This window comes from Micropterus dolomieu, linkage group LG12, assembly GCF_021292245.1.
Source record: "Micropterus dolomieu isolate WLL.071019.BEF.003 ecotype Adirondacks linkage group LG12, ASM2129224v1, whole genome shotgun sequence".
Taxonomy (NCBI): domain Eukaryota; kingdom Metazoa; phylum Chordata; class Actinopteri; order Centrarchiformes; family Centrarchidae; genus Micropterus; species Micropterus dolomieu.
Window position 1 is genome coordinate 18,229,540 of NC_060161.1, and position 24,225 is coordinate 18,253,764.

The following is a 24,225-nucleotide window of genomic DNA, read 5'->3' on the forward strand; positions in this document are numbered from 1 at the left end:
AACTGACGTTTTCAAAGTTTTACACCTTTTCTTTTGTGGTAGTTTCAACTGAAGGTGTCTTGATATCCAATATCACGTAATAAATAATTCATTGCCGTGGTGTTCTGGGTAATTTGTCTGTGAGTTCAGGGTGGCACTATGCAGACACTAAAAGGCAAGCATCCAGCTATAATAAGTACAACTTCATTGGATTCTAATTTGTCATTCCTCCACCAAATGCGACCATTAGAGCAAATGGATAGCTATTTAATTGTCTTGCTGTGGCTATACTTCAGCACTTTCAATGACAGTAGTGTCTATAGCCTTGTGGAATTACCTCCGCTGCTTTATTTTGATTTGAGATCCACATTAAAATTTCTCACCTCATATCTCTCCCCCTCTTCCTGTTTTTTTCTCTCTCAGGAAATTACAAAGGTATGAATCATGTGTGAGGATTAATAGTCTTCTTCAGGGACACTTGTCTTTGGCCAGCTCAAAGGATTTAAGGTGAGCTGAGCCATGTTCATATACCGAAGCACATTGATAGTGAGTGGTCTGATCATGAGTGGGAAATAGAGTTCATCTTATTTTCTAACCAGCACTGCACATAGTTTATAGCTGTGCCTTTGGGTGTCAGGTGATATTTAGCATTTAATTTAATTTTATATTTATTTAGGCATACAGCTAATGCTAGAGTTATATGCAATATCAAGTCTTCGTGGTGTCTGCCGGGAACAATGAATGCAATCATAAGCCAGCGTGATATTAATTATTTAAAACTCCATATTCTTTATTAGCTTAATAATTCTGGTTCAGACCCTTGCGTTCTCCAACACATGAAGCCAATGAACAGTTCATCAAACTGACCGATCCGGAAAAGGAAATGCCATTTAGCAGCATGATTAATGGGGTCAATATGCTGCTAACAGGGGGACACTAAAACATGTCATTTTAATCATGGCAATGCTTGTGGGGGAGATGGGAGCAAATTATTTCATTACCTTTTTCGAGCATCTTGCTGCACTGCATTAAAAAAAATAAAAAATAAATGCCCTGCAGCTCTCCCTATGTAAGGATGCTGGGGACAAAGAGAGTTGAGCTGTGAGCTCAAAAGGCAGAATGTCTGTCATTCCACATGGCTGTTCCCCCAGAGAGTAGAGGCATAATGGCAGCGAGTACACAGTGCTTCACTCCGGAAACAGCCACGCCATCAGTGTCAGAGCTTGTGAATTTTGCATTTTTTATGGGCTGTCATGTTTTGTCGGCGAACCTAGGGATGTAGCTTTTGGTCGAGTGTCTTTTGTGTGTGTTGACACGAGGTTCTGCACAGGGCACTGATTAGGCGAGTCCATGGCTAATATAACTGCAGTGGAAAAATGTTTTTGTTCACAGGCCGCCTGGCAGAAATGGCAGCTCGTCCAAGCACCGGTGTATTTGTCACAAGTAATTAATTTTTCTCCCATAAAAACGCCCACTGGGATGATGGGAAAAGGTGGGTTCATTAACCTTCCTCACCCAAGCTTCCTGTGGCACTTTACAATGTGTTGGTTGCTGGTTCCTCCAATCGCCCGTAGCAGAAAATGTGCAGGAATGAAACACTTTTCTTCCAAGATGGCTGTTTTGCTCAGGGGAATAAAAAGGATTTGCTTGGCGGCTCAGGCCCAAATTTTTAGACACTTTTACGACACGTTCACACTCGCTTCTTCTCTTGCCCAAGACACATCAGTAGACATCTTGGACCCCCCCCCCCCACAAAAAAACCCCTTCTCTTTTTTCCTCATCCTGTCCCCCCCACTTTCTCACTATCTCCTCCCCTTTGTCTCGTTCACAGCCTCCACTCTGCCTTCCCTCCATAGTGCTTCGGCTGGATTTTCTTTTTTTTCTCCCCACAGTTTATTTCAAATTGACATTTTATGGTGTTTAATCTCCAGGGGGGGAACAATGGGTACATTCCATCACACAGAGTGAAATGAAAAACCCCAGACCTTGTGAATGGGAAGTGAGAGACAGAATAAAATAAATAAATGAGTATCGCACAGTGACCCAGAATACTGATGACAAGAACCACGGTAGCGAGCAACTTTGCATTTCAACTCAAACACCTTCTCCTCTTTCTTTGCCTTTTTCGTCTCTCCCTTCATCCTCTTTATTGTCACTTGCAGCCTGCTTACTCGAATGTGCTAAAATATTCACAGATATTATCCACAGACTGGATGACGCTTGTTAAAAGGGAAGGGAGGAGCATCTGCGTGTGTGTGTGTGTGTGTGTGTGTGTGTGTGTAGGTGTGTGTGTGTGTGTGCGCGTGCCCTCCCTCAGTGCAGTCGTGTGGATCATTGCTTGAGGAGCGTCTTCACAGCTCAACTTGCTCTGTACAGAAGGAAATTGACTTGTTTGTACACTAGGAGCAAATAGGTTGATGGGTTGCAACCAGCCTAAAGACACTCCAAGAGGCTCTGATTGTATCCTTGTAATTGTCTTGTCCAGTTGCAAACCAATGGTGAAGAAAAATTAACCATGTATTTATTCATTTCAGTATCTTCCATCTATGTTTTACCACTTCCTTTCCTAATAATGAAAATATACCGTAGCTTGCTAACCAGCTCCAACAATGTAGAAAGGCTCTAGGGAAACAATAAATTGCATCTGATTGTGGACAATGAATTGTGTATGCTTGGAGACCGCAGACAAGTTCAGCCGCGTTTGACTTTTCTCTGCCGACAAACTCATTGCCTATGGATTTGTAAAGCCTCTTTTAGCATGAGCAATTAGCTCCACAATGAAGAAATGCATATTTCACCCGTTATGTGTAAGCCCAAGGCAGCATCAGATTACTGCATGTAATATCATATTCCTTCCCCCGAGAGATACAGTAACCAACCGACCAGACAGCAAGTGTCATTTGTAAGTAACTGCAATTGTTTTTTTGAGTTGATGGCGGCACACAGATTTAACGTCTTCATTCCGTCACAACTCAGTGACTTATTCCATGCTCATTTTATTGGTATTAGTGGTATTGACATTGAATTGCTCTGTGATGAATGCTTGATGAATGATCACTACTTGGATGAGGAAAATACTGACACCCAGTGCAGGAAGAAGTATTTAGGTCTTTAACTTAAGTAATACTACATTGTATACTCCATTACAAGTCCTTTATTCAAAATCTCACTATTAATTATAGAAGTATGCTCAACAAAATGTACAAAAAGTATCAAAAGTTCACGTTATGTCAAAAACGGCCCTTTCAGGTTCATGTCTTAGCAGCATTTAATCTGGTAGCTACTTGAGGTGGAGCTAATTTGAACAACTTTTTATATTGTTGGGTAGTTTAAGGTGTAAAAATGCCTCAGACTTTATAAACTTATTGTTTTAGGGAGGAAATCCTGCTGAGTAACTCAAAGTAATAATACCTCACATTGTACCTAAACTTGCCCTTTACTTTTCACAAATGTGTTCACATATTTAAGCTCAGTCTGAGTCCTCCCACTGTAGCTCAAACACAGAATTCAGCCACATTTAATAATCAGTTATCAACCATATGCATGTTACTCTTTATCGCCCACAGTGCTATCTGTGGCTATAGCCTATGATTGTACTGCATGAGTTGCAACATGGCAATGAATTATTGTCTGTGGTTTGACCTTTTTTGCCACACACCGACCAAATGCTTTCTGTGTGTAGTTAAGTGTTGCAAAGAAGTGGATGGTGAACACTTGTGTGGATTTAAGGCAATGCATCCTCATAAATCTGAGTATAAGAATGTTAATAGACTTGCCATTTCATGTTAAACGCTTTTGGGAGCTGGATTTCACGTATATAATTAAGCCAGCGTGGGGCATGGCTGCTGTTCTAATAGATTGCTAGGCCACCTCTGATGCCGCGGTCTTTGCAGTAATGTAACTGGCTGCTTTAAAGCTTCCTGCTTAATTTGTTCTTGATTTGTTTCATCTGTTGAAATGACAGAGAAGCTCTGTGTGAGCGCATAATGGTGAGAGAAGCAACATCATACTCCTGGTGCCCTAGTCAGAAGATGACCTAATTTAGATCCACTATCTCGCATTGTTTAATTGTATTTTAATAAATTGGTTTATGTTTAATGATTGTGACAGTGATCTATGAAGTTATTATTTCTTATTCTTATGTTGCTGGGGTGCATCTCTTTATATATCATTATTAACTAGGATTAGCACAATGAAATCAGAGTCAATTTGTACATCCCTCTGCAGAAGCCTTTACAACAATGGTATACCTGGTGGCTCAATAACTGAAGCAGATCGGTTGATCTTGGCTCTTGCACTTGGAAGACATATTTGACGGTGGTGTATTAAGTCCCAGTGTGCTCCCTGCAGCTCAGGCTTGGCTCCGCCAACAGTCATTCATCTTCGCAGTCATCACTCACATCATTCACAGTCATCCCACCACCACCAAACCCCAAGGGTGTTGAGTGAGACTCACAGAGAGATTCTGGAGGCTCCATGAGTGGCACCATTATCAGAGTCCAGAAATGGATTACCTCAATGGTCAGCCTGTCACGGTCAATGTTTTCCTTGACATTTCATGTAAAGTTCTCTTCCCCTGGTGAAATATCATATTGCGGCGGCCAGGCAGTGGTTGTTTTGCCAAATTGGTTGTCACTGTGTTGGCGGTTTAATGCCCTCCCAGCCCCGTCTGTACTCTTTCTGCCTGTCAGTCCCTGTATCTTGCCAGTTTGGCTACAAGGGCCTTTTTTTTGCACTTGTAATGATGAGAGAATAATACTGCAGGAAGACAGAAAATGGGTAATTGGGAAACACCTTTGGCTAAATAGTTGAGAGACTGATAATTGGTATGAAGATGAAAAGATGCGTAGTGCATGTTAAACAGCATTTTCTTTTCTTTCTTTTTTATAACAAAAAACCCTGCACACCCACACAGGTGTTTTCAGTCATTCTGGCTGATTAGAGCTCTGCTCAGGTCGAATTTAGGAGAGGCCGTGCTGGGAATTGCATGGGGTCACCAAACTCAATATACCAATAACAACACCAACAGTATATGTTGTGCTGGCCTAACAGTCTCAATGAGGGAGGTCAGTCAAGCCAGGGGCCTGTACCACGAAGCAGGATTTGAGCTTATTGAGGTAACTTTGGGGTGCAGCCCGGCCTCACAGCAATAAGGTCCTGGATTCAAACCCTGGTCGTCCTGGCCTTTCTGTGTGGAGTTTGCATGTTCTGCCCGTGTCTGCGTGGGTTTTCTCCAGGTGCTCCGATTTCCACCACCCACCGTCAAAAACATTTGGTAGATTCTCTACTCAGTGCTGTTTGACCTGGCATGGCATGGAATTGGTCCCCGGGCGCTGTACAGTGGCTGCCCACTGCACTGCTGGGTTAAATGCAGAGGATGAATTTCGCTATGTGACGAATAAAGTAAGTTTACTTTTTTACGGGTTAACCCTGGGTTTTCAGTACCATGGCGGTGGTTCACTTCTTCTGAATGGCTAAGCTGAGTTAGGTTAGTAGCTATCTTATAGGCTATCACACGAACTGGTCATGTTCGGCCCCACCTTTTGCGATGTGGGCGCAGGTAATGAGGTGAGTTTTCAGTAGCCTAAATATTGAGATTCAGTCTTTCAACCACAATTTGAGCACATTTAATGACATGAATGGATTTTTCATTTCATTTCTTTATGAATTTAATTTAGAACAATGTTTGGAACACTTTTGAGTGTGTTAAATAAATTAATCTCATTTTTGAGGTGATGAGAAGTTCTTAAAAGTGAGGTGACACGACCACTTAGGCTATTCATTGCCTTTTAATGTGAGTCTTTTAATGTGGAAACACCAACACACAGCCGAAATATTTCATAGATATATTAGTAGTTGATTTGATGTGTTTTCATAAGAACACATCAAATCAACACATTATTATAGACTACGCCTGTTCATTTAGGCATTCACACTGTTGCCAATTTTTTGTCTCCTTGTATGTGTCAGCTGCAGCTGTGCTACTTAGACAATGTCGTCTTTCTGCAGTATTAGTTTGCTCTTCGTTTGGAAAGTATGCCGCTCTGCTGCCAATAGACTTGTTCATGTCTGCGATTGGTCATCTGCTGCTAACACCGCCTCTTTTATGTGAACGCGCTGATGGCTGGATTGGGAAACCCTGGGTTGACTTACTGAGTTGGTAACCAGCATAGGTGTGGACTCGAGTCACAAAGAGGATGACTTTAGACTCAACTTGACAAAATCAAAGAAGACTTGCAACTCGAATTTGACTTTAACACCAATGACTCGTGACTTCACTTGGACTTGAGCCTTTTGACTTGAGCTGACTTGACACTCCCCATGCCCAACTATAAATTATGATATAAAAAACTGTGCAGCGCATCAACATAGCGCAGCATAGGTGCTCAATTAGATGTAGGTTCCTCCAGCAAGAGGGTACAATCACCAACCGTCCAAAGCGCGGCCGGCCGCACCGCAATCTGTTGTCTCTGGCCCTGTACGCCCCAGCAACCCCACTCCCTCTCTGGTACCTTCAATGGGTTGTGTAGTAGGCCTACTACCAGCGCGCTGTGAACCGTTTGTGATCGGACGTTCTGGCTGGATGAATTTTATGCATAAATCATGCACAACAGCTGGGGCCCTGACGCAGCACCACACAACTATCTAAATTCCTCCATCTCACGGAGAAAAGAAAGGTCAGGTCGAAACAGTGTAGAGACTGCCGCAGCTGTCGTGTGAAGCTGCTTCCACCAATTATAAAACAAGTTAATTAAGACGATAATAGCGCTGGGTGCTGTTTCACAACGACACTCGTTTTGTTTTATAAATCCAGCGCACCTCTTTCCTTTACAGCTGAGGCCCTCCCTAAAAGGTGTGTTCATTGTTGCCTTACCTGATCGGTGCTTGTATAATATCCACGGTGTATGCATCTTCTAACGTCAAAGCGATTTATAGTTTTCTCAGCACTGGTTTATGTCACTGCATTTCCCGACAAAACACCACAGTTGTATTTCAGCGTTCTGTAACGTAACTTTGTCAACTCGAGTAGTTCACCTGTCACCTGCTCTGCTCCCCTCTGTGTACACACACACACACACACACACACACACACACACACACACACACACACACACACACCTACACAAACATACACACACAGAGCCCCCTCAGTGACCCATCTGTCACCCAAAGCTGAAACTGTGCTGCTACCTCTTGTACTGTAGATGCTACAAAGTTAATAATGTTGGATTTCTTGTTTCTTATTTCATGGGCTATATCAGATTTTGGAGTAATGCATATATTAGTTTTTAAAAAGAAAGTATTTTAGAAGTTCAATAGTGTAATGTTTCCTAAGGCAATGAGTAATCCTGTTAAATAACTGTGATCTCAATATTGACCAAAATAATTAGCAGCCCTACATGAACATTTAATTTAATTCATGAAATTATAGAACATTTGTTGTGTGAAACTGCACCTCTACCTTTTTTGTGTACAGGCTAATGCTTCATTCAATACATATCAATACATACATTTTTATTTTTAACTAAAAAAACTTTTGAAATGTTTTATTAAATTTGATGAAGAGTGCATTATGACTTGTTTAGAACTCGAAACTCAAAGTTTTAGACTTGCCAGTCATGATTGGTCTGAACTTGGGACTCGACTTGGGACTTGAGTGCTAGAACTTGAGACTTGACTCGGACTTGTAAAACGTTGACTTGGTCCCACCTCTGGTAACCAGCTTCGTGGGACCGCTTATCCATATTGTGATTGTTAGGGTTAGTGAAGCCAGATAACCAAAAGATATTCTGGGTATGTTGAATAGTACAGGCCCCTGGTCTCTGCATGGCGCAGTCCTGAGGAGAGGGCTTACCAGAGAAAATAAGTAAAAACACCTGTGTGGGTCTTCTATGACTGTGTAGGGCATTTACGTAGCTTGAACAATACAGTGTGAGCATGCATCAGCTATTCATATATTTTGATCATAGTCAGTTAACATGCCGCTTTACCTCTCTGTCATTGCAGTTTCAGAGATTGTACCCTTTGAGCTAACCATGTATTTACCTTTTTTTGGCATCCTTCTCATGGGCAGAGTCATCTCCTATAAAGCTATTGCGCTGCTGATTGTACAGAAAATAACCACAGGCAAAATGAGTTTGACATTGGTCCATGGTACAGGCAATGGAGGGTGACATATCCAATATCGAGAGAGTGGCAGGGCTAAATATTTTTGTCAGGCCAGCGGCTTAACTGTGAAGTGATGTGGATGAAGGGTTCATTTGGGTCTGGATTTGAACACAGCATTCTGGAAAGTCAAACTCCAGGTAAATGCTTCTCTTTGGTCTATCCTTGTTGTTGGTAGTTGCAGGGCATGGGAAGACAAATGTGCATATTTTCTAGTTTCTAAAATACACTAAACAGATGAAGAGGCAACATCAATGTCTTGCTTTTTATATATATATAATTGCAAATTGTAACCGACTACTGCTTTCAAAATCCATTATGGCTTCCAAAAAAGAATGTCAGTTAAATGACAATTAAGATGGATTTGAATATATTCCATTTCCCTAAATGAAGAGGGAAAAGATCAACTTAAAGGTGTCCAGAATTTAAGTTTACCTTTAATGTGTCTCAAACTAATTGAATGCATTTCCTTCTCCCCAAGAAACATTTGCAAAGCCAGTATTTTAAATCATGCATTGTTTACGTCATGTTTGCTTGCTAGTGGTCTTCTTCTTTGGTGCCATTGTTGGAACATTGCTATGTTTGTTGGCTTATTAGCGCAACCAATTGTTGATCAGCGGAATAGCATGAAATTGTTGGCAGGATGTGATAGCACCTCTAATGGTCAAAAACCCCACGAGTTACCTTTTAATTAACTCTTTTGGAAGCCAACCAGTAGACAAAGATGGCCATATTGCCAAGTTGTTGTTGGTTTTTTTCCTAAAAGTGAGAGTCGATGAGATAGATTCCAGGCTTCATAGATAAAGTGCTGTCCATGTCCTCTGGGATATGGGACAGCATCATTACTCAGTCTTGGAAATCGCCGTGTACCAAGGCCATACTGCCAGAGCAGATATATTATCTGTCAGGGATTCCTAAAGATACACAAGCTGAGCATCATTGGTGACTAAAGATTTTCCGGTTCCCTACTGTGCATTTATGGACATTATGTCACTGGCATTCTGGTTATTTACTTTTTCTTCTTTTGAATAGCTTCTTGATCACTGAGTATAAACATGTGCAGTGCAGCCTTTGTATTTGTAAACAGCTCTACGTTTGTCTTGGTCAGCACCTGTCCTCCATTGCTGTTTTAGTTCAACCATGGCTTGTAACGTGGTGTTTTTAGCGAGCTCATGCTGCCTGCTCTTGCACTGAGCCCCAGGTCAACTTCCTGCTGGGATAACAGCCTGGGGAGTGTGTCACAGTGGAGGAAATAACCTCGGCAAATCGATGCACTGTTTTCTGAAATGCCAATCAGACTTTGAACAGAGAGCAATTTGGATCAGCCTGAGCCGTCTGCACTTGAAAGTGTGAATCCAAGGTCAAACCTTTTAGCAATCCATTGTCACCCCGAGCCTTACAGTTTGAAAGACTAGATAAAAATATGTCTAGAAAGAACCCTCGCAAGAGTGTCTAAAGGAAGATAAAAAATATATTGTGTTGCCCTTTTGCTTTATACTTTTATGGTAACCAACCTGTCATAGATTATTTTATAGCTAAGCATTAGGCAATACAGTCACCTACAAGAATAGGTTGATGCTGTTCTGTCACAACTCTTTAAATCTGATCTTATGAAAGTTTTACAGTGTGCATGCTAAAGTGCATTTTCCCAAAGTAAAATTAGTGAAAAGCCCTCTTCTAAATGTTGCAATGCTTTATCTCTTCTTTTGCTGGTGCAGTGTAGAGCTGTGGTGCATTGCAGATATACCATGTACCATATTTACATGATAGGGAATGACTTATTTACCTTCGAAGACACTAGTACACTGCTAGGAAATTACTGTGAAGTGTAGTGGAGTGTGAAAATGCCATGCATGCAGCAGATGCTGCTCCAACCGGTGTGTTCCAGTGCTGGTCTTTATTAAGAGACTGATGCAGCCCGTGCAAATGTCCTCCAGCCAGTTTATTCACCTTTTATCGACTCTTTTCCCTCGCGCAGTGAGGTGAATCAGAGCAACCTCTTGTTCTCAAATAGATCATGAAAAGATACAAGTCAATTTCCTGTACTCCCAGTTAGGCTGTAACATCACACTGAGATCAATTCAAAACATCTGTGTTTGTGTTACCCTGGCCATGTTGTGTAAAAAATAGGTTGGGTGAAATAGCGGATGCGTGGCATTTAGCAATGAGTTAACAGCTTATTTGCAGTCGAGCTCTCTAGCACTGCATCTTGAGTCCTATTTGTTTTTGTTTTTTTCTACACACGGAACCTGAACAAATCTTGGTTCCCAAATCTGAGTAAACAGCAGTGCTTCATACATAGGACTCCTGTATGGAAAAATCCTATGTCTAATCACACATGAAATAACATGTTCAGGATAGATTAGTTGTTTTTTTTTACTCACCACAACAACTGCACTGCCAAAACAATGACGCAAGTTGACAACTCGTGTCACAAAAAACACAAAGCACTCTGAGTTCCCAAACAGGTTGTCTAAAAGGGGATTTTGAAACTTAAATTGTAATGCATGACTGGTCATCTCCATGGTTTGAATGCAGCTCATAGGCACTGTTGGAGGGAAGCTTCTACCCATATTAGTCTCAATCATCTCTTCATCATATTTCATTACATACAAATAATAAGTTTTAGTGGTCAATTAATTCTTATTTTTCTCACATGCTGGACCTATTTTTGTGTCTTTTTATCCTGTAAGCATTTGGCTTTACTTAAAGTTGAAAAACAAGAGGGACTTGGCTGGCAATCAAATGTCTAGAAAAGGGAATAGTGGGGATTATTGTCACACACACATTTTTAAGGAATTAATCTCTCATAAAAAAAAACAAGTGTGTTATCTCTCAACTAGTCTAACATATGAAGGCTTAAAAGTCCATCCATCCATCGTCAACCGCTGGAGGGGGCTGGAGCCAATCTCAGCTGACATCAGGCAAAAGGTGGGGTACACCCTGGACAGGGTGCCAGTCCATCGCAGGGCCACACAACCGCTAAGGACTATTTTAGAGACACCAATTAACCTAGCCTGCATGTTTTTGGATGGTGGGAGGAAACCAGAGCACCCAAAGAGAACCCACGCAGACGCGGGGAGAACATGCAAACTCCACACAGAAAGGCAGGGGCAACTGGGGTTTGAACCCATGACCTTCTTGTGGTTAGGCAACAGTGCTAACCACTGCACCACTGCACCACCAAGGCTTGAAAATATTATATATTATATAATATATGTTTTTTATCATTTTGCTCTGAACAGAAATTGAATTTCTTACACCTTTGTTGGGTTTTTCGGTGCCTGCCACAGAGTAAGGTTTGTGCAGGGGCAAAGAAGGAGATTTAATGTTGCTTTGAAAAATAATTTTACTGAATTCCCACTTTTTATAGTCTTAATTATATACCCTTTATCAAGGCTAAACTTAAAAGCTCAAGCAACCTCCAGACAAATCAACCACAACAACATGAGCTGTGTGGAAAAAGAAAACATGTCTGATATGCTTGTTTTTTTTTGCTACAACTTAAAATTGGTTCAATCACAGTATTTATATTTCTTAAGCTGGCTGTGGAATACATTTAATTTACTTCTACAAAAGACACTATAATCAAATGTCATTCTTTCATAGATTATTACACTGCTTTCTGGTGAATGTGGCACAGGGAGCCTTTTGTAATACATAGGGTGTGCATAGAGCAATACATTTGGTTCATTAGAAAGTCGTGTGCATTCCTATTCAACAAATTATTGAATAATGTGTATACACTTTATATACTTCACATTGGCACACATGACAGCAGCATGTTAAATTGTAAATTACTTCTAGTTTGAAGGTACAAAATGACAGATATAACAATTTTCTCATGGAAATATAACAACTAACAATTCCCCCAAATCCAAGAGTTTCTACAGCTTGCTGTTAATATTTTGAAACTCATTTTGGAAATGTTTAAAACCACTAGTTAAATTTCCTGTACTCGTTTAATCTCTGGTGAATTAAAAGTGTAGGTCAGAAACATGACTGAAGCTCTGCTAAAGGTTTCCACACATAACTTCATCACCTTCTCAGTCAGGGGAAGCACCTAAAACAACAAACTGCGTCAAATGTTTAATAATCTTGGTTTCTTTGCAGGCCTCACTGTAGTAGCTGTACATGTTAACCCTTTAAAGTCCTCACCAAGAAAAAAATGATGGAAAAATTATTTCTTTAAATTTTTTATTTCATTAGGGCAATAACAATAATATAATAATATAATAATAATAATAATCCAACAAAAAATTTTAACAGACCCAATAGTTTTTCTGATATACTGCTCTACCAAACGGTTGAGATGGCTCTTCATGGTAATACTTAAATATGCATTTTAATACCAACAAACTTTAGAAAACATCATATAAAATGACAGTTAACAGCAGAGAAGGCAACTTCAGCACTTCATCCCTAATTGTGAAGACAGGGTTTATAGTGGAGTTCATACAAAACAGCACTACACAGTAACTTCATTGATTATTGAACATTTTGAATATTACCAACATAGTATTTCTGTTCTTTGAGTATTTAAGAAGAACACACCTGTATGTACTCTCAACCTTTAAGACAGACTTAGATACCGAGACAACGTATCAATGTCTAGATCACTGCAAAATACAGTATTTACTTGATTTAGTGCATGGCTGTTGTTCAATAATCAATGAAGTTACTGTTTAGTGCATACAGTTTGGTATGAACTCTACTGTAAACCCTAGATACGCAATAAGGGATGAAGTGCTGAAGTCGCCTTCTCTGCTGTTGGCTGTAAAAGAAATTTATTTCTGCAACAACTTAGCATTTTATTATGATGTTTTCTAGAGTTTGTTGGTATTAAAATGCATGAAGAGCCATCTTTCTGAAACCGGTCGGGACTGTTTTTGTCCTGCTGATTATCAGTAAAATTAATAATCTGGTGTAACGGATTGAATCTCTTTACATCTTGAGATGTGACTGGCGGTGCCAGTTGTCATCCATGGCTGGGAAGTTGAAAACACCTATGACAGGTTGTACTGCCAGGAAATAGTCAATCTCTTCGGGGCTAGTTTTGATCGGATCCCCCAGCTCCTGCGCAGAGTACAGATTGGTATGTTCTGATATGTTGATGATCAGGAGGCTGTATTTGGTTGTTATCATCATCGCTCAGATTAATGGCAGAGTCTTGAGGATTTTCTGGTATAAGGGCTGGAAAATTCTGTGGCCTTGCACCATAAAATGTTTTAGTGTCCATCTATTATTTGTGAAACAGAAAAGAGAAATCACACTTACAAACCATGTACTCTTATAATGCTAGTAATGTGAATACCAACACATGGCTATTTTGTCTAGATAGTTATTTGGTTTTCAAGATATTTATTTATATATTTATTTGCATATTAATACGGAAAATATTTTTGATGTTGACAATTGAGTTACATTCGGGGCTTCAGTCAATACATCCAGAGCTAAAGCCCCAGAAAAATGACCTGGCGATGCCGATGCCTGTGAGAGCTTAAAGATTAAATGATTTGCTCAATGAAGATCATCATCTTATCTGTGCCTCACTTCAGAAAAGTGTAAAGAATCAGGTTAACAGCTGCTTTGACTGTTGTACTTTTAATTTGATTTGACATTAATACATGTCTATTTGTGTCTGATCTGGTGGAGTGTTTACATTGGGAACATGGCCTGCCATTAGCACTCTACCATTTTCCTTGATGTGGAACCATAAACAGTGAGCATAACACACTACTCACCAAATTAAAACACTAATTCACTTCGAAGGCTTTACAGTATCATAAATACTGTCAATTTAAAAGTTGTGTACAGTGCACAAAATTAGCCCCATAATAGAGTTTGCCCTTAAAATGTATTCAGATTCAATATCATCAGAATAATAGCTTCTTATAAATCGTTCACTGGTGAGTATGTTTTATGGAGACAAATGGGAAAACCTAAATGTATTTTTCTTAAAGTGTCAATAATCAGACTATCCCTTTTTCTCCCCTCAACACAGGTCCCCATCTTCCAAGCCCAGGACTCCTATTTTTATCAGTTATAGTAACATAATTAGTTATTGAACCAAGGCCTCTCACACAATAGATGAAAATTAACTAGAAGAAAAAGAAAGATAGCAACTACAAATTAGTTGATTTGTGATGTTTCCCTAACATGTAGAAGACTGAAATACCATTACCTGCTTCTATTCCTCAGCATCCACCCTTGATATTTTTTTTAATTAGATAGCTTTTGGTTTTTCCTCTTAGTAACCAACATGTCTTAACTGTTCTTGATGTACAGTGACAGCTGACAATATGTCAACAGTTGCTTTGTATTATCCAGCTGAGGTTTAGGCCTATTTGAACAGAACACAGGTTGATCTCTTTGAGACACCAGGCATTAAGCATTACTCTCGTTCTTCTTCATTCGTCGAGACTGCAGATACAGTACATCCAGACCAAGACTGCCTTTTTGTGCTGATGTGATATGGAAAATTTCACAAAACTGTTCAGACATGCTTCAATACATGCCTAACACCATTCATACTTTTAATAAGGGTCTGGGGTGCAAAACATCCAGTGACCTCATCATCCTTTGAAATTTATAAGACACTTTAAAAAAAGGGTCCTGTTATCTCTACAAGTCACAATGAATTCCAAGCACGTTGCGGAGAGATTAGGGACAAGATGTCTTCCTCTAATTGTTTCACTTGGCAGTAATCAATACGCAATCAGTTGTTATTTTTATTTTGCCTTGTAAAGAAATGATTTTCTAGCACTTTCACATTGTTGGCAATGTCACTGGAGGCGGACGTACAGAGGGTGGACATAACCGCAACATTCAGCCCAAAATAATGCAATTCAATACAACAGGGCTGCAAGAAATGCTCCCCTTGTGAAGCTTCTAATGCAAATAACACTGTGTCAGGGAGGTGTTGAATCACCTCTGTGGTCTTTCTTGAGGCCTCATGTGGCGTCTAAGGTGCTGATGATAAATGTATTCCCCTTCTACCATGACCATTCAAATGAACACCCTAGAACATAATGCAGTCTAATTCAAACCCTTGTACAGCCTCAGAATTGCATAGATTTAAATCACCTTTATAATATTAGAACATCATGAGCATTACATTATCTGCATTTAGGTGGTCCTGCATGTTCTGTACTCTGCTGCTGCTGCTTTTCTTTCTGTCTGAGTGGACTGCCAATCATACTGTATGGAGACCGGGGATGGTTGTAACATTTTAGACATTTCTGTCTGTATCTCGGAGCTCTTTTAAAGGTTCAGTGTGTAATATTTCTGAGGATCTATTGACAGAAATGCAATATAACTATGTTTTCAGTAGTGTATAAAGACCTTACATAATGAACCATTATGTTTTGATTACCTTAGAATGAGCCATTTTTATCTACATAACCGTGGGCACCCCTATGCTTCTATGGATGTTGCTGTATTTTGTCGTCATGTTTCTACCGTTGCCCACAACGAACAAACAGCGCTAGAGAGCGCGTCTCGTCATCCCAGCGTTCTTCGTCTGCTTGTATAATGCCTGTAACTTCATTGAATACATACATAGAAGAAGAGGAGGAAATAATAATAATAATGATGATTATAATAATAATAATAATAATAATAATAATAATAGTATACAGTCTCTGAGTAGTCTTCTGGTTTATTAGAAGTAAGAAGAGAAGTGACATTTGGACAAATGAACGAACACACACGTTATTTAGCACGAGAGCTGACAGCAATGTGGATCTTTACACCATGAAGCCAGAGGAGTCCGGAGATAAAAACAGCTTATGGCAGAAATCACTGATAATGTCGATTTTCCCAGATGGAAGGATGTTTTCAAAGCGGTGCTGAAGTTGTCTGTTTTCTGCTGGACAGATAAGTTTGTCAGACTTTAGCGATGCTGTAAAACAAAAAAAATGCAAATGAAAGCTGTTGTTTGATAGTTTTTAGTTTGAAGCTGGCCATAATCACCAAGAGAGGTGAAGTGTTTCTCCTGTCAGTGATGTGAAATGTGTAGTTGTATTAATTTCATGTTGCCTACATTTTCTCCAGCCTGTGGGTTGGCTTTGCCGGCTACAATAGCGAAACAGTAACGTTAATTGGCAATTAAACTGCAACATTAGCTTAGAGCATGAAAGCATCAGCCAGCTTAATATTTACTGGTTAGTTGCATTGGGTTATTCTCCAGCGCTGTGCTTTGGCTTGTGGTGTAAAATATGTAGTTGGATTCATTTCATGTAGTTACTCTCTCTCTCTCCAGCACTCTGTTTTAGCTTTGTCTGTTAGGTTCGTGAGAATCAGCTGATCAGTAATTGGGAATAAAACGGTAGCTTCCAGCATTGAAGCTCAGATCAGCCAGCTAAACTTTGAAAAAATATGTAGTTGGATTGTAATTTCATGTAGTTTTTCTCCAGCGCTCTGTTATGGCTTTGTTATGTGGACAGGAATGTGTCGTTACCTTCCTGAGACAAACAGATGATGAATGTTATCGGCAATGAAACGGAAACAGCAGGGAAGCTCAGATAAGCAGCTAACCTTGACATTTTACTGCCCTGGTGGAAAAATGTATTTCTTTTTACTGCTAATGGTGATATATAACAAGGCCTTGTGCCTATCAAGTGACCAATAATGAATACTTTCCGAATTTGTTTTTTTGGATATTGCTTCCCCACTGTGCACTCAAATGTGTAATTTGTACTTTCACATGCTAAATGCCCATTAAAAACGTTGCACCGTTCTACCACAAGCTGAAATTATGGCAATCAATACTACTTTGTGTTTCTGTTGTATTTCAAAAGATTTAAAAAGGTATTTTGGTAAGATTTGCAGATTGCTTCTCTAATTAATTAAGCAAAGTGAGAAGAGCCTTGATCCTCACCTCACAATACCTTTGTAAACTTCATGTATTATGTGGTTTTATAATGGACTATGGTGCAGAAACAGTGTGTTGTGGAAATTATATTCCTGGTGAAGGGTTGAGCAAAGAATTGAGTAACAACCAACCGTTGTCTTTGATGAATTTATTTAACAAAAGAGAATAAACAGAGAAGTACTAAAACACATATACAACTGGTCCAGAGACCTGCTGCCTAGGGCTGCTTCGGGCGTCTGGCCCCGAGCAAAGGGATGCATCATCATTTACATAATCTAGGTTTCTATGTTTTGGGGAACAGAGATCCTCTCTCGGCCTTGAATGAACATTCCAGGAGAGGAGAGGAACAACAAGAGAGGAAAACACCAAAATAATCTCACAGCAGGAGAGGAAAGGTTAAGGATACAAAACACAATACATATATATCTATAAGCCATAACGAGAATAGTAATAATAATAATAATAATATTAAAAGATCATACATAAAAGATTAAATGTAAGAGGACACAATTTCTGCCATAACAAGTGAGCTAACATTGTCCTGTTATCTGTCAGTGGTCATACTTGATGCACTAGATGTGATAATCATATGGTTTTACCGAATAATTAAGTAAATATAATTACTTAATATATCTATCTAAAGAAACCTGATTTCTTGACTGGCAACTCTCTGCTATCTTATAGATAACATCTTTGTCCTGTCTCAGGCACCATAGCTATACAACCCGCTTGGATAGGGGAGGGGATGCAATTCGCAATCCTGACCACTAGATGTCACTAAAACTTACACACTGAACCTTTAAGCCAGTGCATTCAAAATGTGACACAAACTAGTTACATGTGTCCGCTATTAGATGGTGTAACTGTTATCTCTGCAACACAGATAGGAAATGCATGGTTTAGTCTCAAACACAAGGAGTAAAACATTTCAATTCACCACATAGCAGACATGGGGACTCAAGTTTGAGTCCAACTTGTAGCACACACAGTGACTTCAGACTCGACTTGAGACTCGTCTTCAAAAAACTTCAGACTCGACTCAGACTCGAGGTGCGGGACTCGTGAACAATGTTTATTTTTAGGAAATGTCTGATGAGCTTGCTTTTTTTCCCCTCCCTGCATTACCTATAACCTGCCTATGTAACACACAGTATCAGCTGTGCACGCTCCACGTGAGAGAGGACAACAAACACCGGCAGCTGCTGTGCCAGTCATCATCAACTTTGGCTTTAAAACTTCATACAACAAGGCCCAAACAAAGAAGCGCTGAACGCAAACTAGGTTTGTAACCTGAGGTTAGTAAACATGTTTAGCTCAGCATTGGCCATCAAATGTTAGCTTACTTCTTGCTTTAGCTAGGACCTACGGGAGATTAACTCCACCTGGCGTACTTTTGAAAAGATGAAAGAGCATTTGTTTTCTTGCCTAACTTGTGGTGGTCGAATAACGAAATCATTTAGGTCCCGCTGGCTGCCATCACGTTAATTATTTAGTTCGCTGCAAACAGGGTACAGGTTTATTGTTGATCAAGCAACAGAACAGTTTTATTATTATTAGTTAACGTAACACTGGATTTGAGAGTCTGCGGGGTGTGTTGACTTACAGTAGGCTAGTTAATAAGCTGTCATTAATTGCATTGTACATTACATGGTTGTGCTCTGTAAGTGAAAAACAGGTTACAGTTACAGAATCCCTTACAGCTATGCAGTTTTTATAAGCAGCTAACATTCATTATAACCACGAGTGACTTGAGACTTGACTTGGGACTCTAGCTCAAAGACTTGTGAGCATCTCTGCCCCATAGTCTGGGTTAGTTGTGACATAAATTAAATGAAATGTAACATTTTGGTATACACTGGGGTGAAATGTAACATTTTGTAATAAGGAATATGAGAAATCATGATATTGTAAGCTCTTTATTCAACAATTCACACACAACAATATGTTTTAATGTAATTGGTGTGTATGTGTGTGCATGTATGTCTGCGTGTGTATCTTCTCTATCAGTCATAGTAGTGACATAGTAGTGAACATAATACAATTTGACAAATTTTGCAAATGTGCATCAACTGAATATTAGTGTGTGTGTGTATGTGTTTGTGCTTGTTTGTCTTGCATCATCACTGTGGTGACATACCTATATGGCACTCCTAGAAAGCAGGCCTTATGGGCCCACAGAGATTCCTACAGGTCTTACACTAACATTTGAACATAATAATAAAAAAAATTAAACATTACTGTATGTGTGTCATATACTGAAATTCATTTGAATTTCAGTATATGACACACATAATATGTAATATGTATAAAACAATTAAACACTTTCATGTAGGGTTTAACATTTTCATTACTGCTACAACTAACCAACTTTCTTGAAGCCATGAACTAGCTTACCTTATAGCTTACAGCTAAAACATTAGCACAAACAACTTGCATGAAAGATATCTACATAGACACACAATAAATTTGATTTAAGATTAATTGTCTACATAGCAGGCAATGCTATAACAAAAATAAAAGAAATAAAAAAAATACTTTCTAAAATTATTTTTTACCTTCCAAATTTGGCTGTGCCTGCCAGTGTGCTACATTTTCCCATGTGGAATAAGAACTAAACTGAGCATGTGCAGAGTGAATCAGGTGATTTGTAACTTGTTCCTGATTGGAGAAATTGGACTTGTTACATTTGACCCGTGTTACAACCATCCCCGGTTTCCCCTACATGCTGCTTTTGTGCATATAATACAATAAGATTTGTGACTTCACTGATATTTGATGATGATGATAATTATAATAAGCCAAATGTGCTATTAAGAAATACTGATATGAAGACACTGCTTCTCACCAATATTGGGTACAGATACTGTTTGTTTAGTGGTTTAATTAGATCCAATATGTATTTTCCGTTATTCACAACTTCTGTGGAGAAAAAGGAAAGGATTTTAGAAAGCTGAGGCTGATGAATGGGATATCAACAGGCTAGACGTTGCTGTCAAAATGATTAAGTCTTTCGCGGCACAGCCAGAGCTGTCTGGGCCCCACCTCAAACTGCCCACACACTAGAATAATAGATTTAACAGACTCTAGAAATGGACTTTGTTAAAAACTCGTACATTCCAGGCAATAATGTGTTCAACTTTGCCAACAAAAGATCCCATGTGTCAACATAATGATGATACCCAAATGATCAATAAAGTCTGTCTTATAATATACCTAGCTGTTTTAACTTACAATTAAGTTAGTAAGTTGGAAATTTTTATGTCTCAAATCTTTCTACATAATATTCTTCTACTTCTTCTTCTGTGGCCCACTAATTTATTGTACTGTTACCCATGAAATTCTTAACATTCTGCAAGAAATGTCTAATTAGCTGCCAGGAACTTGGATGTCGTCTTTCATTCAGGTTTGAATTTTAAAACTCCAACGGACTGTTCAGTCTTGTTTTCATCAAGGCTGATTCATTAAGAGGTATCTCCAAAATGAGGTATTTTTTGACAAGGAAAAAAGTTACTTTTTCTTGGATTGAGTGTTGCAGGTCTTTGTGTTCTGATCTGTTCTCATCGCCCCGCAGCTAGTTCAGGGTGCAGCAGTCAAGCTTTTGACAAAAATTTGACGATAAAGAGAGGCCAAATTACTCACTGCTACTTCTTCATTTTACAGCACTACATTCTGGTTAGTTTTGCACAAAATTTTGCACTTTTATTAATCACCTTTAAAGCAAATGCCTATCCTAGTTTCTATCTCGGGTTCTTCTGTATATCTATGTGACCTAAGATCAACAGACAAAGCCCATCTGTCTGTTCAAAAGTGAAGTTGAAAGCATGCTGAGCTTCGCCCAGTGTGGTCCCTTAGCCAGCAAACAACTTGAGCTAAAATACAAATGTCAGACTCTGACTTAATTCTTTAAAATTAGAACAGAAACAAACTTTCATCACCTCTTAAAGTGTTTTTTTTATATATATATTTGTCTTCCCACCTTTGAACCAAAAGCAATCCACTTCAACATCCATTTTGCCAGTGAAAAGTCACTATGCTCCCTCATGCTGGGGCAAATTTACAGCTCAGGTCACTTGATTTCACCCAGTTGGCAGATGTTTTTCCCATATTGTCTTATTTACTCACTTGTCTTTTTTTTTTGCCATGCAGACTACTTTGCAGCTACTCTCCAACAGATTGAGTCTTAAACTTATTCACAGTAAAAGATTTCCAGGGCCATCCATCAGACTGGATAATGCCAAAATCTGTGTGACTCTCCCAGATAAATGACTTGTGGAACGGTCAAGCTGCGCCTATAAATGAAAATAAAATGTTTGTGATAGGGCCAGCCTTAGAGGCCTGCGATCTGACCTGCAGGGAGCATACAAGGCTTATTAAGGGAAGCTCTGTATGATTAGCATTTTGAAAAGTGAGCCTGGGACATAGAAACACACACAGAGGTAGATCAGTCTTAAGCCTAAATGTTAGGGTTCAGGTTCAGTGACGAGTACGTTGTCTTTTAAACTGTTTGTGTTACACAGTATTAATGAGTTATCATATTGTCCCCAAGTATATAAGCGGTTGTGTATTTATTGTGTAAGAAAACACCAAACGTCAAGATACATTATGTGTGTATTATTAGCATTCTGGAGACAGACTGTCTGAGGTGAATGGATATAGAGAATAACAACCACATGCAATTTTCATTCCTGTGAGAATGATAGTTTGACGTGCCCATTCTTTGAGACCTGATGGCCCAAAGGGTATTTGTCATTTGGATTTAAATGAACATTTAACCTTGTGTTATTTATCGTGGTTCTTCTTGTTGAGTCTCCTGTTTGTATAAACTTAGCTTTTGAGACTGAAAATTAAGTATTTACAGATAACACAGGCATGCAATTCCACAGTGAAGCGTAGTTTATATTTCCATGAGGAATACAGAAAAAAAGCAGAAATTCTCATTTGTGCTGCTTTTATCTTGCAAATATTGTCTTTTCCCTTGTTTTAAGAATGAAACAGCAGGGATGTGTTACATTTGGGAAAGAGTTTGGAGCAACATCATGATACCCGATGATTACAAGTCCTTACCTATTGATTTACAAAATCTGTTATCTATCTTTGAAAACATAAATATTATTATAATATTAAAAATATTATAATTAGTCCTGATATTATCATCATTAACATTACCATGCTATAATTATTAGTAATATTGTCAATATTATTCATATTTATTGATATTTGTATTATTACTACTTGTCACTATTATTTTACATCCATGTGGAATCTGTGTTGGGCTACTGTGTGTTCACCCACTCCTCCTCTCTCTCCACTTTCTTTCTCTCTCTCTCTCAACCCATATGGTCGAGGCACTCTGCCGCCCACCCCTGCGTCTATGTTCTACTCGAGGTTTCTGAATGTTAAATTTGAGGTTTTCTTTCTGTGCTTGCTCATGGTGGGAATGGTTGGGTCTTTGTAAATAATATTACAGCGAGTATGGTAAAGACCTGCTCTATGAATTGTACAATGAGATACATAGAAAATTTAACTGAATTATTTCAGTAAAGGGATCAAATCGTAGGGTTACTGAGCATTTTGTTTAAACTTAGGGAAATGAAAGTAAACTGGAATGCAATGTAAAATATATGCTAAAGCATATAGCACTGTATCCTGTTAATGTAGCCGTCAAGGCCCTCTGTGTAACAAATGTCAATATCATCCAAAGCAGCAATTGACAACACTCCTTTTTGTCAGAATTTGCACACAGGATCCCAAAAGTCTTGTTAACAACCTTTCAGTCTGATGAAAATCTTCACCAATACAAGTGAGTGCTCCAGCTAGCCAAGCTGAAGGAGAGGCACCAGCTACTGCAGATGATACCAGTGCTGACTTTGGCCCCATCAATATGCTGGCAAATAGCTGGGTTGGCACTGTTGTTTCTGTGGTTCTGTATGCCAGTGTGGCAGCAGGTGTCACACCTGGCTGTGGCCTGGCGGACTGTTAGCCCATTTATCACAGGCTGCCCACCTGCACAGAAGAGAAAAATTTTAGCTCTTTAATTTGGTAGGGCTACTTTCCTAAACACTGCATTCCCTGCTGCTGCTAACACCCACTGCTGGCCCAGGGAGGTTGGCAGGGAGGCAACCATGTGCTTCTTACCATCAAACATGAAGTCACTAGTTGATTATTTCCAGCTGTCAGCATGTAGCTTTAGCTGGACAGTGAAATATGCACTGAAGTTACACCTGTGTGTTATTTCGCTATCTGTGTCGCATCAGCAAGGTTCTCCAACAGCACCAGAACATCTGTCATTAAGCATGGGCATTACACATGGCCGTTTATAGCGGCTGTACCACTATTTCATCACATGTAGATGTAAACAATCATCGCAGTGATATCTCAAACATCATTACTCCCAAATGATTATCTGTGGTACATTTTTTTTATTTTTTTTTATTTAAGATCTCATGTTGAAACAGACTATACAAACTGCTTCACAATTCAGAATTAAATGAAAAGATCATTAACAGGGAAATTATGGCTTGAATGTAAATAAAAAGAGCAATAAAATTCACCACTCATAATTTGAAAGGAAATTTTTAAATGCGCTTTTGATTGAGACTTTACAGAACGCTATGTGGGCTGGGTGAAATTGCCAAGCGACCAACATCTTTTACCTCATATTTTCAAGTCCACCTGTTCATATCACCCGCAGCTATTCCCAGAAAACTGTGTGTACGCTCGGGCTGAAGTATGCATGAGGTGCAAGCATTCTCACCACACATTCTCCTTTTGTAAGACACCAGTGTACAGTGGGGGAAATAAGTATTTGACCCCTTGCTGATTTTGCAGGTTTGCCCACTTACAAAGAATGCAACAATCTACAATTTTAATCATATGTACATTCTAACAGTGAAAGACAGAATCCCAAAGAAAATTCCAGAAAATCACGTCATATGAATTTATAAAAATTGATGACCATCTGATGAGGAAAAACAAGTATATGACCCCCTGGACAAACAGCAAGTATTCTGGCTCCTACAAGCCAGTTAGTCTTTCTTTAAGACACAGCCCCAATCCCAACCAATTATCTACATCAAATACACCTGCCTCACCTCGTTACCTGTATAAAAGACACCTGTCAACACCCAAACAACCAGCATCCAACATCACCACCATGGGCAAGACCAAAGAGCTTTCTACGGACATCAGGGACAAGATTGTTGATC

At 39.3% G+C, this 24,225-nt stretch overlaps 1 protein-coding gene across 1 annotated transcript in view; it reads left to right on the plus strand.

Moving 5' to 3' along the window:
• The first annotated feature begins 402 nt into the window (after positions 1-402).
• The window catches only part of LOC123980590 (phospholipid-transporting ATPase ABCA1-like), a 202,869-nt gene continuing 179,046 nt past the window's right edge, over positions 403-24,225 (plus strand). The window contains exon 1 of the mRNA XM_046065044.1: positions 403-486. The gene's annotated coding sequence lies outside the window, so the exon portion shown is untranslated. The remainder of the gene's footprint in view (positions 487-24,225) is intronic.